Source organism: Balaenoptera ricei, chromosome 6 (genome assembly GCF_028023285.1).
Source record: "Balaenoptera ricei isolate mBalRic1 chromosome 6, mBalRic1.hap2, whole genome shotgun sequence".
Taxonomy (NCBI): Eukaryota; Metazoa; Chordata; class Mammalia; order Artiodactyla; family Balaenopteridae; genus Balaenoptera; species Balaenoptera ricei.
Window position 1 is genome coordinate 108,365,175 of NC_082644.1, and position 17,031 is coordinate 108,382,205.

The 17,031-nt window shown below is 40.7% G+C and overlaps 1 long non-coding RNA gene across 6 annotated transcripts in view; it reads left to right on the plus strand.

Annotated features, from left to right (window-relative positions):
- Positions 1–17,031, plus strand: part of LOC132367953 (uncharacterized) — a 226,595-nt gene that overhangs the window by 47,325 nt on the left and 162,239 nt on the right. The window contains exon 4 of one of the 6 annotated variants that reach the window (XR_009503888.1): positions 282–623. The exons of the other annotated variants lie outside the window; for them this stretch is intronic. This is a non-coding gene — a long non-coding RNA (uncharacterized LOC132367953). Of the gene's footprint in view, positions 1–281; positions 624–17,031 lie in introns of those variants that run through there. 6 annotated transcript variants of the gene reach the window in all.

Below are 17,031 nucleotides of genomic sequence, written 5' to 3' on the forward strand. Positions count from 1 at the left end.
GATTGTGAAGTCTCTTCAAGGCTATTTCCTGCTGGGTTGTTAAACACAGCGGAGACGCCTGACTTGTAGGGTATGTGCTGTAATTGGCTGCAAGGGCCAGGAAGTTAAACTTTCTCATTTTTGCTCAGTCTCCTTTTATCCTGTATGTCTCAAAAGTTTATAATCATTCTCTAGTCTGGCTGTGACTTCGAAAGAACAATGAGAACTCAGCTATGAGAAAGTGAAAATGCTGGGTCATCTCTACCTCCCAACTTGAATGACCTCATATTCTAATTCCGCAGAAATGACCTGACAGGTGTCCCATCCCTCAGAGCCAGCTGGTTATCCAGAGGTAAGTCATGCTCTACGTGGGATGGAAGGAAACATATGGATCACCACAACCCCCTTCATTTTACATGTGAGGAAGCGGAGGTCCAGAGAGAGAAAGTCACCTTCTCAAGATCACAGAGAAAGAAAGTAGCTGAGTCAAAACTGAAATCCAAATCTTTCAGCTCTCAACCCAGTGTTGGTTCTTCTTCCCCACTGTGTAAAATCCTGGAGTTCTTTCAAGAGCAGAAATCAGCCCAGGTAATAATATCTCTGAGCCAAGATGAGTACCAAATCTATCCATGGCTTCAGCGATCAGAAGCACTTTCTGCTTCTCCTGTAATTTTCTTTAAAATTTCTAATAAAACACAGACAGTGAATTACACATGGCCTCCATGTTTACTTCTCTGTGTGAGTTCCACAGCAGCTGCATTGTTTATCAGTTCAGTATGTTTAAGACAGGTGCTAGTTCTGTGGATAAATCAGCCAGTCCTTCTCTTCAATATTCTACCGCAGCTATTCCTCAAAGCCACCCATTCCAACACCAAGCCAACTTTGCCCCGACACTGAATTGTCATGTACCAAAAGGTGAAATTAGAAAATTTAAGAGAATTTCTTTCACAGAGCCTGTACCTTTCCCCTAAACATATGAAATCATATTTTTTAAATATACCAAGGGATATATTGGTATACTTATCCCATTGAGATCCATTTTGCACCTACTATATGTCTGGTAGTATGCTGGGTACAGGGGTTACAAAGATGAACAGCCCAGACTCTGACCTTGAGTGGCTCCTACCCTCATGAGCAAAACCAGTCTCTGAGCATTTAATAACAGCCCCATGAAAAACTCAAATTGAGGGACATTGTTCAAAATTCCTGGCCTATAGTCTACAAAACTTCAAGGTCATAGAAGTCAAGAAACACCAAGAAACGGATTCAGACTGAAAAAGACTAGAGTGACCTGACAACTAGATGCAACTCATGATCCTGGACTGATCCTTTCTATTAAAAAGGAAGATATTGGGACAACTGGCAAAACTTAAATGGAATCTCTAGACAAAGGGCATACGAGAGTTCTCAATACTATTCTTCCTGTTCTTCTGTGAGTGTGAAACTGTTTTAAAATAAAATAACTATTATTTTTTTAAATAAAATGATGATGATGGTGATGATAACAACCCCATGACAAATGGCATTAGATGAATGGCAGAAAGAGAAGGTCCAGTCCTACTTGAGAAATCGAAAAAGGCTTCCCAAGGAAAGTGACTATTCAGACTCGTCTAGCGGATATATTAGAACAAAAAAGGACCCCATGAGAAAACTCAGTTTGTCTCTCTGCCCTCAGAACAATTGGAAAACGTGATCCCATTTTGCAGACAAGAAACATGAAACTCAAGAAGACCGTGCAATTTGGATAAGGTCACCTTGCTAGTGATATAATTTCTTCCAGTTCACAGATTCTCTTGCTCTTCCTCACTCAAGAGAGGCAGCGCCCTCCAAATGTGCCAATAAGGTAAATAACACCAAAGAAATCCTCCAGGACCCAAGATTTATTGAGATCATATGTAACCCTTGCTCAGTAAAAGAATCCACCTCCCCACTCGGCTTTGTTCCCATCAGCAACCAGAAATTGTTGCAATCTAATGCATTTATATGTTTTTGTTTCCTTAATTTATTTCAGGCACCTCATTTTCCTGGAACAAGTGCTGTTATTTATGATACAGCAGCAAACTCTTTACATTTATAGAGGTTATGAATTTTAGTAATGGTTTTGGTGGCAATTTAATCTGTCCTAACTATGAGGCATTTTACAATGACAATTAAATTATTATTAAAAAATAAACCTCAAATGACATCCTTATCACTTATCAACATATCAAAAGTTTTACTGAGTTGCGTTCTGGGTGGGTCGTAAATATCCCAATGTAGTCTTAGTGAATCCATGCCATAAACTTGAGTGAACTTAATTAACTTCTACAGTATATTTAAAAGAAAACTCCTCACACATTTTGATGTCGGGGAATGAAACATTATTTGAAAAGTGGGTTTATTACGTTCCATGGTGCACACTGATATTTAATATTTAAAGATTCTTAAATGTGATGTACTGTGCTGATTGCTGAAGGGTTTAGTCCCACAGTATGCCACAGAGATGGCAAATTTCTCTCTCCATCTCGGAGAAGAGGTTTTTATTTTACTGGCCAAGCCCCCTGTACCCTGATCTATTAAAATCTATGCTCAGAGAACTGTCAAGGGTGCTAATGTACACTTTATCAAATTAATTTTAATGCAGGCTGGCTGAATAGCTCATTCCCAAGCTATGTTCTAAATTGTTGCAAAACAACTCCACTCCAAATTAGCCAGGGCGCTGCTGCATTGATTTCTGCAGATAATATGTCAGCAAAGTATCATTTGATACAAATTTAAAATGAGGGGTTTTATTTTATTTTTTCTCCACAGAGAATCTAATAAAGAAAAAGAAAAAGTCAGTCTTCACCCACTTCCTGATCTGAACTTACAGGCGCTGGCTGAAATAAAATTACTTTGTTGGGATCCACATTTTGATAATTACCCCAGTCAGCAATAGGTGTTTCCATTTCAAAAATCAGACTTGACATTTGACTTCAATATAATCTTCTCTTTTAAGCCCACATTTCCATGTGCTTAAATGACAATGGCCAAACATTGATAGCAGATGATTCTCCCTTGGAAGGTAGAGTTAGAGACAATTTTATCAAAACAGTGGAAGGCAACCATCCAATAAGAAAATACAAGGTTTGCCTGTGCTAAATCACTTTAACCAACATTCTCAAACTCACTGCAAAAGAAAAAATGTGGAAGAATCTGCTCTTATAATCTTCCCAGGACACCAGAGGGCACATTAGGGAATGCAGCTTCCTCTGCTTCCTGGATGATTTACTCAAAATTTCCTGCAATAACTCCCAAGTGTCCTTCATCCATGTTCTTAGGTAAAATGATCTGCATGGATGTGTACTTGTATTTCTGAATATTTATGTACTTACAGTATTGTACACCTATTTTTACATTTGTAACTTCGTAACAAAGTCTAAATCGTAAGGCTTTTTTTAAGGTTCTGTTGTCTGCTTATTATAATCTGCTTTCAGCAATAACCCAACAAATATAGACCACAGTTTTCTCATTGATAAAATAAGAGGGTTAAAGTGGTGGTGTATTGTTCTTGGTTCCAGCTTTAAAAAAGGAAACAGCACTAGAGGGTTCTAAGTTCCAACCATTGTCTCTTGCAAAAAATACTTGACGAGCAGCTCCCGTGTGTTGGGCTCTGTGCTAGCACTGGATGTAATTGCGGAAAAAGAGTAGCCAAAGCTGACGTGATTGTAGACCCTGTAGACTAGTGTATTGGCTACTGTTATGAAAGTGATATCATTTATTTGTACTAAAATGGCTTGATACTCTTCAATTTCTGTGTCGGGGAAGTAGAAATTGGGGCAGTTTCCTTCCCCATTACTCCATCCCCCATCCCTTTAAATTCTAGCATGACATATTTCTTAATGAATGTCTCCCATCTCCATTACTGAATTAAAAGGCAGGTCTGGGTCCCCTCGATTAAGTGGAGGGATGGTTTCTAGGTGGAGAATAGAGGAACACCTGGCAGATGTGGGGTAGAACACGACTCCAATACTGAGCTTACGATTCTGTCTCTCCTCATCCCAAGTTCATTTTGCTTTCCCAGATCTGAAATATTTTTTATAACTATGGTATATTCCTATAGTTTTAAGGGCTTAATACATTCCCTTAACTATACCAGTCCTCATAAATTCTATTCTGGGGCCATAACTGCCCAATTCAGTGTGAAGATACATATTTACATTTAAATGCAACCAGAGCCTCTGCAATAGAAAGTGACTGAATGAAAGAAAGCTAAATAAAGATTTACCAAAAAGTGCTTAGGAAGGGAATTCTGCTTCTGGTTATGGAGGACTAGTTTGTTTCAGACCAACAATCCTATGGAGAACAACTAGAAAATTATATCAATTTGATCAATTATAAAAACAATAATCATTTTTGAAGACATCTGAGAACTACCAAGACTTGGAAGGCTAAGATTCGAGAGAAGGAAAATCTAGAGAGGTGAGCCAACCGTTTGGTACTGCTTTACTTCTGGAGGCATTTGATGACTCTAAAGAGGTATCTGAGTGGCTTAGAAGCTAATCACAAAGTGGTGATTTAGAGGCCAAGAAGCTGGACAGAGTAATCTTACGGGGCTGGAATAGTTAAAAATTGAGTTCAGGGCTTGCCAAGAAGGAGCTTTCTCTTGGGATTTTTGAAAGGCTCTATCCCAGGAGTAAGGATAAACAAGAACTAAAGAAGCCCTTAAAAACAATGAAACTTCTCTGTATAAAACTGTAATGGTGGATACATGTCATTATACATTTGTCCAAACCTGTAAAATGTATAGCACCAAGAGTGAACCCCCATGTAGACTACGGTCTTTGGGGGATAATGATATGTCAATATAGGGTCATCAATTGTAACAAATGTACCACTCTTCTGGGGGAGATGGATAGTGGGAGAAGATATACATGTGAGCAGGGAGCAGGAGGTATATGGGAAATCTTTGCACCTTCCTCTTAGTTTTGTTCTGAACCTAACATTACTCTGAAAATAATGTCTATCTTTTAAAAAAACAAGAAGCTCTTAGAATGACTCAGACCCAGCTTGACTCTAAAGTTTTGATAGTTAAATTCCTCCTAACTTCAGGATACAGGTAATTTGTAATGAGCCATTTTGGATGCACCAGACTGGCTTTGCCATCCTGCTAATTCCATGCCAGTTTTGCAAAAGGAGTATGGTGAGTGAGCACTGAAGTTGGAGACAGGAAGCCTGAGTTTGGAATTCACATGAGACACTGACCCCCTGAGTTATTGTGGACAGTATTCTTTAAGCCATGCCTGCTGCACCTATAAATGAAGCATGATGAACACCTTCCGAATTTTCGCCAAAGGGTGCTGGGAGGCTCAAAGGAAAGAAGAGATACAAGACTTTTTTTGTGAGGAGCTATGCAAATGCTTATAATTCAAGGAATGAATACTTCCGCCCAATAGGCAATCCTCAAATACGTCAGGGAAAACGAAAGTCAGTGGCATGCTGTTTGTATTAGTAAGAATAGTCTAGCCTAGGCTGGAGTAAGTGATAAACCCTGATATCTCAGTGATTCCACGCTGCAAATGTCTGTTCCTTCTTCAGCCTGTACTGATTAAGTAGCTCTCTTGGTGACTGTCCTCCAGTAATGACTCAGGAATTTCCACCCAGGAGTGCCCCCATCTTCCACATAAGACCTCCGTGGTCACCAAGTAAAGGAAGAGAGAGGAAGAAGTTGCATGAGGTTTCAGAACCAAAACTGAAAGTTGGGTACCATCACTCCTACCCACACCCTATTGGCCAAAACCAAATCACATGGTCCCAAATAACTTCAAGGGAGGTTGGGAAATGTAGTCTTCCTTTGTGTCCAAGAAGTGGGATTGGTTAGCATCAAGCCTGTCTCTGCCAAACCATTGACGTCCAAGTTGCATCCATTGCAATGTACTTGGACTTAGAGAAGAAGATGGTGATTTTCCCATTATGCTATTGCTTTCATAAAGGATTAAACTACACTTTGAGTTCCTCCCATGGACTTTATTAAAACACAATTAAACAACATATTACTAAAAAAAAAAAATCAGACAAGTAGTTCATGCTCTGAAAGAAAAATTTGTTTAGACAAACTACAAATGCAGGAAGCAGATGAGACAGAAATAAAACCTTCAGTCCTCAAGACATTTTATAACAAGAGAGTCCCAGTGCAGATTGGTTACTTAGAGAAAAATTCTCCAGCGACTCATACAGTCATAACTAATAGATATCTGTGCCCCTGTGTGTCCTGACACTCTCCCAAATATATCTTTATAATGGAGACTCAGGCCAGGAGACTCAAACTTGGAATATTTTTACAAGAATGAGAATATCCAGGCATTGAGCTTGGATTCTCATCAGAGCAGTAGCAGTAACTACTTCCATAGCTCTAGCAAACTCACAGATCTCATCTGATTATTAGAAAAGTGGATTAATCAGAATGTCCCAAAGTGGGAAATAAAAAAGGTGTGTTGTTTTTTAAAAAAAGATGCTGTTTCTGTGGTCAGTTAATTTTGGGAAACACTGTGTTCTGTTTTTGTTGTCTTTCCTGCAGAGTCTTTAACATTCTGATGTGAATTTTGACTGTCCAAAGTATAAAAGCCTGTGTATGTATGTATATGTGTATGCGTGTGCATAAGTGCACACATGCACATGCGTTGGGAATTTAGGATAAAGCATTCCTCACACTTATTTGGCCAGTTACTATTTTATAGTATAAGAGATGTTGGGATGTATGGGCTCTGATGCCCTTCATATATCTAACAGTAATCCATGGCTTTGATTTGTCCCCTGCATAGCCAGATGACTCGAAGACATGTTAGAGCTTCCAATTCACGTGTGTGCAGAGGCAGAAGTCTGGGGGAAATGTGTGAAGACTATTGTTACCCAAATTGTTCCATGAGAATCTGGAATTAAAGTTCTCTAAGGTCCCAGGCTAGCCTAAATTTCTATAAATTTATGAATCTAAGCCTTTTGGTTATGGGAAGATTCTGTGTGCTTTCAAGTCTGCACTTGCAAACCTTACCCTTCAGGCTTAAAAATCAAACAGACCCTTAGAAAATACAGAGTAAATTTTTAAAGTAAAAAAAGAAAACATATTCTTCTTTAAAAGACATTTTAAGCGAGGAATGTTGCTCCTATGATAGAAAAGATTCATCTTCGACCCTCCCATCCACTTGCAATCAGTGTAATCTTTCTGAAACATATATCAGATAAAATCATTTCCTCTCCTTAAAAAAATAGACAAGCATCATTCATGTGATTTCCCATAAAAGTACAAACCTACTGTGAGGGATTCTAAGACCTTCATAATTTGATTCTTGCCATGCTGACTCATCTCATCACTAGAGTCTATCCATCCCCATGCCCACATTCCCACCACCATCTCAACCATGTCGGGGAGGAAGAAATTTTCCTCTATCCTTCTAGGTTCTTTTGGCTGGTCTAAATTGACATGAGACAGATTAACAGGAGAAAATCGAACAAAGTTTATTAATATGCATACATGGAAAACTGAGTAACTCACCAAAATGGTGGATGACCTCACTTTAAATACCATCTTCATCTAAAGACGAAACAGAATGTTGGGGGTAGTTGTTTGGGACTCCCAAGGGGAGGAAGACAATTCACATGGAGACAGAAAAGCAAATGTTTGGTCAACAGATGTTTGCCAGGCCAGACAGAGACAATGGGACACAGAGTGGACTCTAATCTCTAGGCCCTAACCCACCATATCAAGCCCATAGTCTTTGCAGGTATGTCTGGGGATAGCGCTATTCCAGGGGTACAGTCTGTTTATCTAAATTCTTTATGCAGCTAAGTGGGAGGTAAAAAGAAAGACTTCCTGACTCTTCTGTTTCTTAAAAATAATCAGCCTAAATTAATCCTCATGCCAAAGAGACACATTTGGGGCTGGCAAATTTTACTGCCCTATAACCACTAGGTATACCCTATGCCATCACTATACACACACTCCTACTATGATCTTAACCACTAGGTATACCCTATGCCATCACTATACACACACTCCTACTATGATCTTAACCACTAGGTATACCCTGGGCCATCACTATACACACACTCCTACTATCATCTTAACCACTAGGTATACCCTATGCTATCACTGTACACACACTATTACTATCATCTTAACCACTAGGTATCTCATGCCGTCTCTATGTCCAGCCCACAATCATTTTCTTCATCCCTAGGTACATTACACTATCACTATGCCCATGAGCTAACAATATTCACAACCACATCTATAGCTTATGATACATCCAGTTCTACACACCCGTCATCACGTTCTCCACTAGTTATCCTCCGCCAACAACTAACCTTGGTGTTGCTGTCCTTTCCCTAAAGACAGCAAATAAGTTCACCCCACTGTGATTTGGGTCATCAGTTTTGCTCCCTGGAATTTTCTTTCATCTTTCTCTGCCTGGAAAAATTTATATTCACCTGTCAAGGTTCAACTGTGTCTCAGGGAAGACTTTCCCAATTCTCTACCGCATAAAGTGGATCCAGTTCACTCCTGCTTCCTTCTCCCAAAGCACTTTGCATGTGGTGCTTCCATAGTTATGTTTAGTAGAAATTTATCGTCAGTCTTTATAATAACAGCCTTACCACTGACCAAGTAGTTACAATATGTGCTTTCTGTGTATTACCTTGATTAATATTCATATTAGTCCTAATGAGGTTGATACTATTTTTAACTTTGTTTTACAGATGAGAAAACTAACAGTCATAGTGGCTGAGTAACTTGATTAGGATCACACAGGTACTATAGATTGGAGCTAGGATTTAAATGAGGATCTGTAAGACTCCACAGTCCCTGCCCAAAATGAACGGAGAGCTGCGTTTGATCCCAGCTCTGCCACTGAACAAATTGTCTGGGGCCGACCACTTAACCTCACAGAGCCTCAGTCTCCTTGTCTGAAAATCTGGCTAACCCCTGCCTTGTTCCTCACTGGGGTATTGTGATCATAAAGTGAAATAATGAATCTAAAAGGGCTTTGCAAATGCTAAAGTACTATGCAAATGCAAGCTAATTAATTAATGAACTCATTAACATGTTCTCCTACTGGGCTGCAGTTAGGGCCAAATTATAAATAATCCTCATCTTGCCGGGAATTTAACCAAGAAATTTAGGATGGTGGGAGGGAGAAAGAAGGCTGTGGATCCAAAATCTAAAACTCTGCACATACTATGGAAGGCAGTTTAACTCAGAATCATTCCCTTTGCCAGCCACAGAGTTATTCTTTATTTTGAACAAAATGGAAAGGGATGAAGGATTTCAGAGGGATAAAAAATCCCTGTAATGTGCTCATTAATAAAGATGGTCCAGCATGTTATCATTTTGTCCTAAATCCCCACAAGGGAGTGGGGTGGCCCTATAGTAAACATCTAGGTCTTCATTACTTATTAATATTTAGCAAACATTTTTACTATGTGCCAGGAACCGCTCCAAGTGCTTTACAAATTTTAGCTTGTTTAACACTCATAAAGACTCTATGAGTAGTAATGCTCCTATCTCCAATTTACAGGTGGAGAAACTAAGATTCACAGAGGTTAAGTCATCCAAGGTCATGCCACCAGGAAGTAGTGGAGGCAGGATTCATATCCACATCGTCTGGTTTCAGCAGCCATGCTCTTGACCCTGTGCCACGTTGCCTCTCTTTATGTGGTCTGGCAATTCATCCACAAAGACATCCAGGACAGTTTACCTGGAGAGGGTAGTGGACAGACAGTAGCAGCCCTTGTTTATTGCACACTAATTATATGCCAATTACTGTATAGAAACAACAGGCACAGCCCCATTGAATTTTCACGGGTATATTAGGAAGATGGAACTAGATCAGCAAGTCTTGTTTCCCTTGGTGTCTGCCACCTGCAGGGAGGCTGCGTTCTGCTCTCCCGCTCTGTGAGCTTGGACACGCCTGTTCTCTCCTGAGTCAGGGGTTCCTGTGGTTGTGGGGTGCTGCACTCAGCCGAGAGGGGAAGATCTGGCTCAGGAAGCCCTTGCTGCTCTGCATCCTTGTCACCTTCTCCAAAGAGCTTTGCAGGACTAAAGGTAATATGCTGATCTCAGTCTTTCTGACTCAGGTATCTCGTTCTCAGTTGGTTCTGAACTCAGGCAAGAAAAATAGGAATGTTGCTTACTAACCAGGTCAAACCCCAACAGATGAGAAAACTGGAGCTAGAAAGTTCCCCTGCCCAAGGTCACAGTGCTAGGACGTGGACGAGCTAGGACTCAGAACTAGAACTATGATGCTGTTGTGTTTCCTACTAATTCCAGAACAGGATAGCTTTCAAGTATAGCTGGTCAGGAATGAGCAAAGGCCAAACTCTGTGGCTTATGATAATACTAGCTGTTTTTACAATAATATAGTAGCTTCATTTATTTTGATTTGATTTGATTTGATTTGATTTTAAGAGAAGAAAAGAAATCACTTTCCACATACCAGGCTCTGTAAGGATAAGAGATTTTACCCAAAATCCTACATAAAGAAGTAGCAAAACTCTGTACCTGAATATAGATTTGTCCAATTCTAAAGTCAATAGGTATTCCACTGTATATAACATATGCTTTCCCATGTCTTAAATGTTGTATAAACAATGTTGCAACTAAAATAACAGAAACTTGACAGAATGCATGGACATATGGACACCAAGGGGGTTGGCGAGGTGGTGGTGGGATGAATTGGGAGATTGGGATTGATATATATACACTAATATGTGTAAAATAGATAACTAATAAGAACCTGCTGTATAAAAAAAATAAAATTCAAAAAAAATTGTGGAAAACCTAAGAAGGGAAAAAACTAATATGTGATTCCCTTTTTTTGAGATGATACTATTGGTGGCTTTTTTGCAGCATTCCCATTGCTATGTAAATATGTGTAAGGCCCTAATTAAAGTCAAATATCTTATTAAAAAGAAGAATTAAAAATAATTTTTAAAAAGAGGAAAAATATAAATAAAAGAGCAACAGGGCGGAGTCAAGATGGCAGTGTGGGAAGACACCAAGTTAGCGTTTCCCCACAACTAGGGTGCCTGCTGGCCGCTGGTGCAGGACCCTGATGCCCAAGGAGATGGAAGGACCCCCAAGTGAACCAGTAGGACATTGGGGGACTGAGGGGGGAGGAGAAGCGGAGGCCAGATAGGAAAGGAGACCCTGAGGCCGGGGACATCAGGAGAGGCAGGTGGGAGGGGCCCTCTGGGAGGAGCAGGAGAGGAGCAGAGGACGTTTGCCCCGCCCACTCGGGGCCGGGGAGCCTTCTGAGCTCCCAGGCAGGTCCCCTGCCCTCCAAGGCCCCCCGTCCCCCTGGCCACATTCATCCTGGGGGCATAAGAGGAAGGCTGAGGGGAGAACAGGAGAGGCAAGTGGGAGGGGCCCTCCGGGACCAGAGGAGCAGGAGAGGAGAGGTGGGCATTTTCCCTGCCCAGTCAAGCCCAGGAAGCCTGCTGGGCTCCCAGGTGAGGTCCCCTGCCCTCTGAGACCAGGGGTGGGGGGCATGCCTGGGCCCCTTCTGTTCCTTGAGCCTAAACCCCACTGCCTACAGCCCACAGGGCCTTTCCCAGCCCTGTGGGTCCTAAGCATAGGCCCCGGCCACCACCCAAACCTTGCCCTTGCTTATGCCCCGCCCCCCACAGGCAAGGCCTTTTCCCCCTTCTTTTTTGTTTTCTTTCCCTCCTCCTCTTTTTCACTATTGTGGTACTGTTGTACTTTCCAGTTGTTGATTCATCTATATTTTTATTTTTATATTCTTTCTAGCATATCTGTTAGTTTCCTAGTCTAATGTTATTTTTTTATTTGTTAGTGTTCTCTTTTTTTTGGCCACCCCACGCGGCTTGCGGGATCTTGGTTCACAAGCTACAGGTTGGGCCGAAGCTTCTGCAGTGGGAGCTCCAAGTCTGAACCCCTGGACTAACAGAGAACCTCAGACCCCAGGGAATATTCATCTGAGTGAGGTCTCATCTCAGCACCAAGACCCAGCTCTACCCAAGAGCCTACAAACTCCAGTGTTGGAAGCCTCAGGCCAAACAACCAGTAAGACAGGAACACAATCCCACTCATAAAATAAAAAAAGAGAGGTAGCAAACAAATATGTCACAGATGAAGGAGCAAAGTAAAAACCTACAAGACCAAATAAATGAAGAGGAAATAGGCAATCTACCTGAAAAAGAATTCATAGTAATGACAGTAAATATGATCCAGAATCTCAGAAATAGAATGGAGGCACGGTTTGAGGAAATACAAGAAATGTATAACAAAGATGTAGAAGAACTAAAGAACAAACAAACAGATGAACAACACCATAAATGAAATGAAAAACACACTAGAAGGAATCAATAACAGAATAACTGAGGCAGAAGAACAAATAAGTGACCTGGAAGACAAAATGGTGGAAATAACTTCTGAGAAGCAGAATAAAGAAAAAAGAATGAAAAGAATTGAAGACAATCTCAGAGACATCTGGGACAATGCGAAATGCACCAACATTCAAATTATAGTGGTCCCAGAAGAAGAAGAGAAAAAGAAAGGGTCTGAGAAAATATTTGAAGAGATTATACTCAAAAACTTCCCTAACATGGAAAAGGAAATAGTCACCCAAGTCCAGGAAACACAGAGAGTCCCATAGAGGGTAAACCCTAGGAAAAACACACCAAGACACATATTACTCAAACTAACAAAAATTAAATTCAAAGAAAAAATATTAAAAGCAGCAAGGGAAAAACAAAAAATTACATACAAAGAATCCCCATAAGGTTACCAGCTAATTTTTCAACAGAAACTCTGCAGGCCATAAGGGAGTGGCAGGATATACTTAGAGTAATGAAAGAGAAAAACCTACAACAAAGATTACTCTACCCAGCAAGGATCTCATTCAGATACGATGGAGAAATCAAAAGCTTTTCAGACAAGCAAAAGCTAAGAGAATTCAGCACCAACAAACCAGATTTATAACAAATACTAAAGAAACTTCTCTAGGTGGGAAACACAAGAGATGAAAAAGACCCACAAAAACAAACCCAAAACAATTAAGAAAATCGTAATAGGAACATACATATCAATAATAACCTTGAATGTAAATGGATTAAATGCCCCCATCAAAAGACGCAGACTGGATGAATGGATACAAAAACAAGACCCATATATATGCTGTCTACAAGAAACCCACTTCAGACCTAGGGACACATACAGACTGAAAGTGAAGGGATGCAAAAAGGTATTCCATGCAAATGGAAATCAAAAGAAAGCTGGAGTAGCAATACTCATATCAGATAAAATAGAGTTTAAAATAAAGACTGTTACAAGAGATAAGGAGGGACACTACATAATGATCAAGGGATCAATCCAAGAAGAGGATATAACAATTATAGATGTTTATGCACCCAACGTAGGAGCACCTCAATACATAAGGCAAAAGCTAACAACCCTGAAAGGAGAAATTGACAGTAACACAATAATAGTAGGGGACTTCAACACCCCACTTACACCAATGGACAGAGCATCCAAACAGAAAATAAATAAGGAAACACAAGTTTTAAATGACACAATAGACCAGATAGATTTAATTGGTATTTATAGAACATTCCACCCAAAAGTGGGAGAATACACTTTCTTCTCAAGTACACACGGAACATTCTCCAGGATAGATCACATCATGGGTCACAAATCAAGCCTCAGAAAATTTAAGAAAATTGAAATCCAGAAAGGGAAATTTCCAGAAAGGGAAATTTCCCTTTTTCCCTGGGACAGTTGGCCTGCTTGGTTGCTCCCCACTCCCTGAACTGCCAGGAGCCTCGATTGGTTAAGGGGAGTCCTGATGCCCTGCAGGTGGCACTTCCCATCAGTACCCATCAGTGTGCCCACTCCAGTTGTTGGCTCTTGTTCTCTCTGGGCTGCTATCCAGTCTAATTGGCCAATGTCCGGGCTGTAACAGTCGTCAGATATTTTGAACGTCACCCCTGGCATTTGCCAAAGTTTTCCTATGAAGTATTGGATTCACCAGATTGTCTTAAAAAGAGGAAAAATAAGTTTGCAGACTGGATGAATAATCCAGCCTCTGAGAATAGCTGCAAAGGAAGATTCTGATTAACTGTGTTTAACTCAATGTTTCCAAACTTATTAGACCATATAGGAACAGTACTGCTCCTTCCTGAAATTTTTTTCAGTTTCAAGGAATACCTGTTATGGTCCTGGGAACTAGGGTTCTGGGAAACAGTCATGGAAAGGAAATGGATTTCCACTATCTGATGGCACCTGTGTCTGAAAGTCCCATCTTCCTGTAGAAGAAGATGTGGATAAGGATTTCCTTTCCTTTGGGAAGGAAAAGCATGGGAAAATGGTAGAGATATTGACATATTGAAACTCTGATTTCTTGCACTTGACCTTGAGGAAATGACTTAAATTGTCATATGCTTGGTTTCTTCATCTGTAAGACAGGTTTAGCATTACTTCCTTATCAAGGTTACTGTGAGGATGCTAAAGATAGAAGATGTAAAGTATTGATCACGATCACGGTGCCTGGCAGGTAGTAAATGCAGAGAAGTGTTAGCTGCGGTCAACCAGCCCAGAGCACCATAAAGGGTGCCCTTGAGGCTTCCTGCTCTCCTGAAGATCACAGTCTGGTTGACAGACAAGATAGGACTCTAGAACTATAGCCGCATAAAAGACAGGACTGAACCTAGGCTGGAGGGACGTGGTGTCATTGGAATGGTTTGAAGATGTTTCATAAAATTGGTGTGATCAGTTGAGCCCTGACAGAAAGACCGTTCTCCTCTTTCTACTCATTAAAAAAACAACTGCCTTCTTTAGAATGGTGGTTGCCAGGGACAAGGGGGGATAGAGAATGAGGAATTATTGTTTAATGTGTACGGAGTTTCAGTTTGGGAAGATGAAAAAAGTTCTGGAGATGGATGATGTGTTGGTTACATAACAATGTGAATGTACTTAATACCACTGAACTGTACACTTTAAAATGGTAAATTTCGTGTTATGTATACTATACCACACTTTTAAAAAATTAAATAATTGTTCCCTTTTTATCCAAGGAACACATTAGCTCACCCCTCTGCTCTGTACAAATTCACATCACTGGTTGAGACCACATCTCCCAGAGTGTGCTGGTCCTTTCTTGGCTTCCTCATCCCATTTCTTGTTCCTTCTAGGGTTTCTCTTCTTTTCCAGCCAAGCCTCCAGATGGTATTTCAGTAACTCAGCTAAACACCTTCCATCACAGTCTTTTTTCCCCCTTCTCCCCCAGTTCACTTAAAAATAAATTGTCTTTTTTCGTAATTCCAGACAGAACATGAAGCTCTCTCTCTTTTACACTGCAACTGAATTCTAAGTACACAATTATGCAGGGAATGTCTTTAGATTTACCAGCTTGAGAACTTTTAAACATTAAGCTCTGAATCAGATAACAGCTTTCGTCTAAAGAACAGCTTTACACTATACCTAAGTAAGAGCTTAACTTATAAAAAAAAAATTGTTACCAGAGGTATAAAAATGTCAAGGTGGGCTTCCCTGGTGGCGCAGTGGTTGAGAATCAGCCTGCAAGTGCAGGGGACACAGGTTCGATCCCCGGTCCGGGAAGATCCCACATGCTGCAGAGCAACTGAGCCTGTGCACCACAACTACTGAACCTGTGCTCTAGAGCCCGTGAGCCACAACTACTGAGCCCACATGCTGCAACTGCTGAGGCCCGTGTGCCTAGAGCCCATGCTCCAGAACGAGAGAAGCCACCACAATGAGAAGCCCGCGCACCACAATGAAGAGTAGCCCCTGCTCACCGCAATTAGAGAAAGCCCGTGCGCAGCAACGAAGACCCAACACAGCCAGAAATAAATAAATAAATAAATAAATAAATAAATAAATAAATAAATGTATGTATGTATGTCAAGGTAATAAAATAAGTGACTGCAAAACCCTCCCAAATAAAACACGCCTCCCCAAAATTAAGTAAGAATATTTCTAATGCAGCTGATGGCTTATTAGTTTCTGCTGTCCACCTTTGCGTGTGATGCTTCCAAAAAAAAAAATCCAAGTGACACAAGTATACTAGTGTCCCCCTCCCCATCTACCTATTAATAAGATTTCACCATGTAAAACAAGCTAGACAATCACTATGCCCTAGTTGGCTGTGGTTGACTTAATTGGACGGCTGTGTTCAATTCTGAGCATCATGTTTCCAGAAAGAAAAGAAAAAAGTGATAAATTGGATGTAATCCAAAGGAAAGCAAGACAACAGATGAAAGTGGCTTAGAAAATAAGACCCAGTTGGGAATGTTAAGGTAATTCTATGCATTTTCAGCTCAGAGAAAAGATGGCTGGGAAATAATGGAAAGCATCTGATGAGTCAATTCTGACTGGGTCTCTGAGGGCATAACGGATGGTAGGAAGAGGAGAAGGGAGGGAATCTTGTTCAATTCTTTCTCTGCAGCTCACAGCACAAGCTCTGGCATGTAGTAGGTGTTCAGTAGAAATGTTCTTGTTGAACACCCCCTAGAGAAATACACTGAAGTGAGATTGTGAAATCTTCTCGGCTGATGTTTGACAAATCTCTTTTGCTAGAAAGGGTCTAATTGTTGGGCTTGATCCTTAACAAACATAATTTAGGAAAGGTAAAATCAATGTTCCCATTAAACCAGTCGTGGATTCAATAACTTACCCCAAGGCTCCTGTCAATGCTGCTAACTCAATTCTCTGTACTTGTAGCCACATTCGTGGTGTCACCCCAAAATTTACAACTCCCTGTGGCCCCCAAGGTAAAGTTCAAAATCTGGAGGTACACTGGTGTCTACATTCTGGCTCAGAGATGCCTTTCTAATCTAGCTGCCTCTTCTTCCCTCTCCACGTCCACCTACTCAGACAGAATGTTCTGCACATGACGCCCACCCCAACCTTTTTTCACCCTGCAATATCTCAGACAAACCCGCGTTTCATTCTCAGTGGCACTGCTTCCTATCTATGTGACCTTGAGCTAATTGTTTGCCTTCCCTGAATCTTGTTCCGTCACATGTAAAGTAGGGACAGTAATAGCTCCTATGCATCTTAAAGAA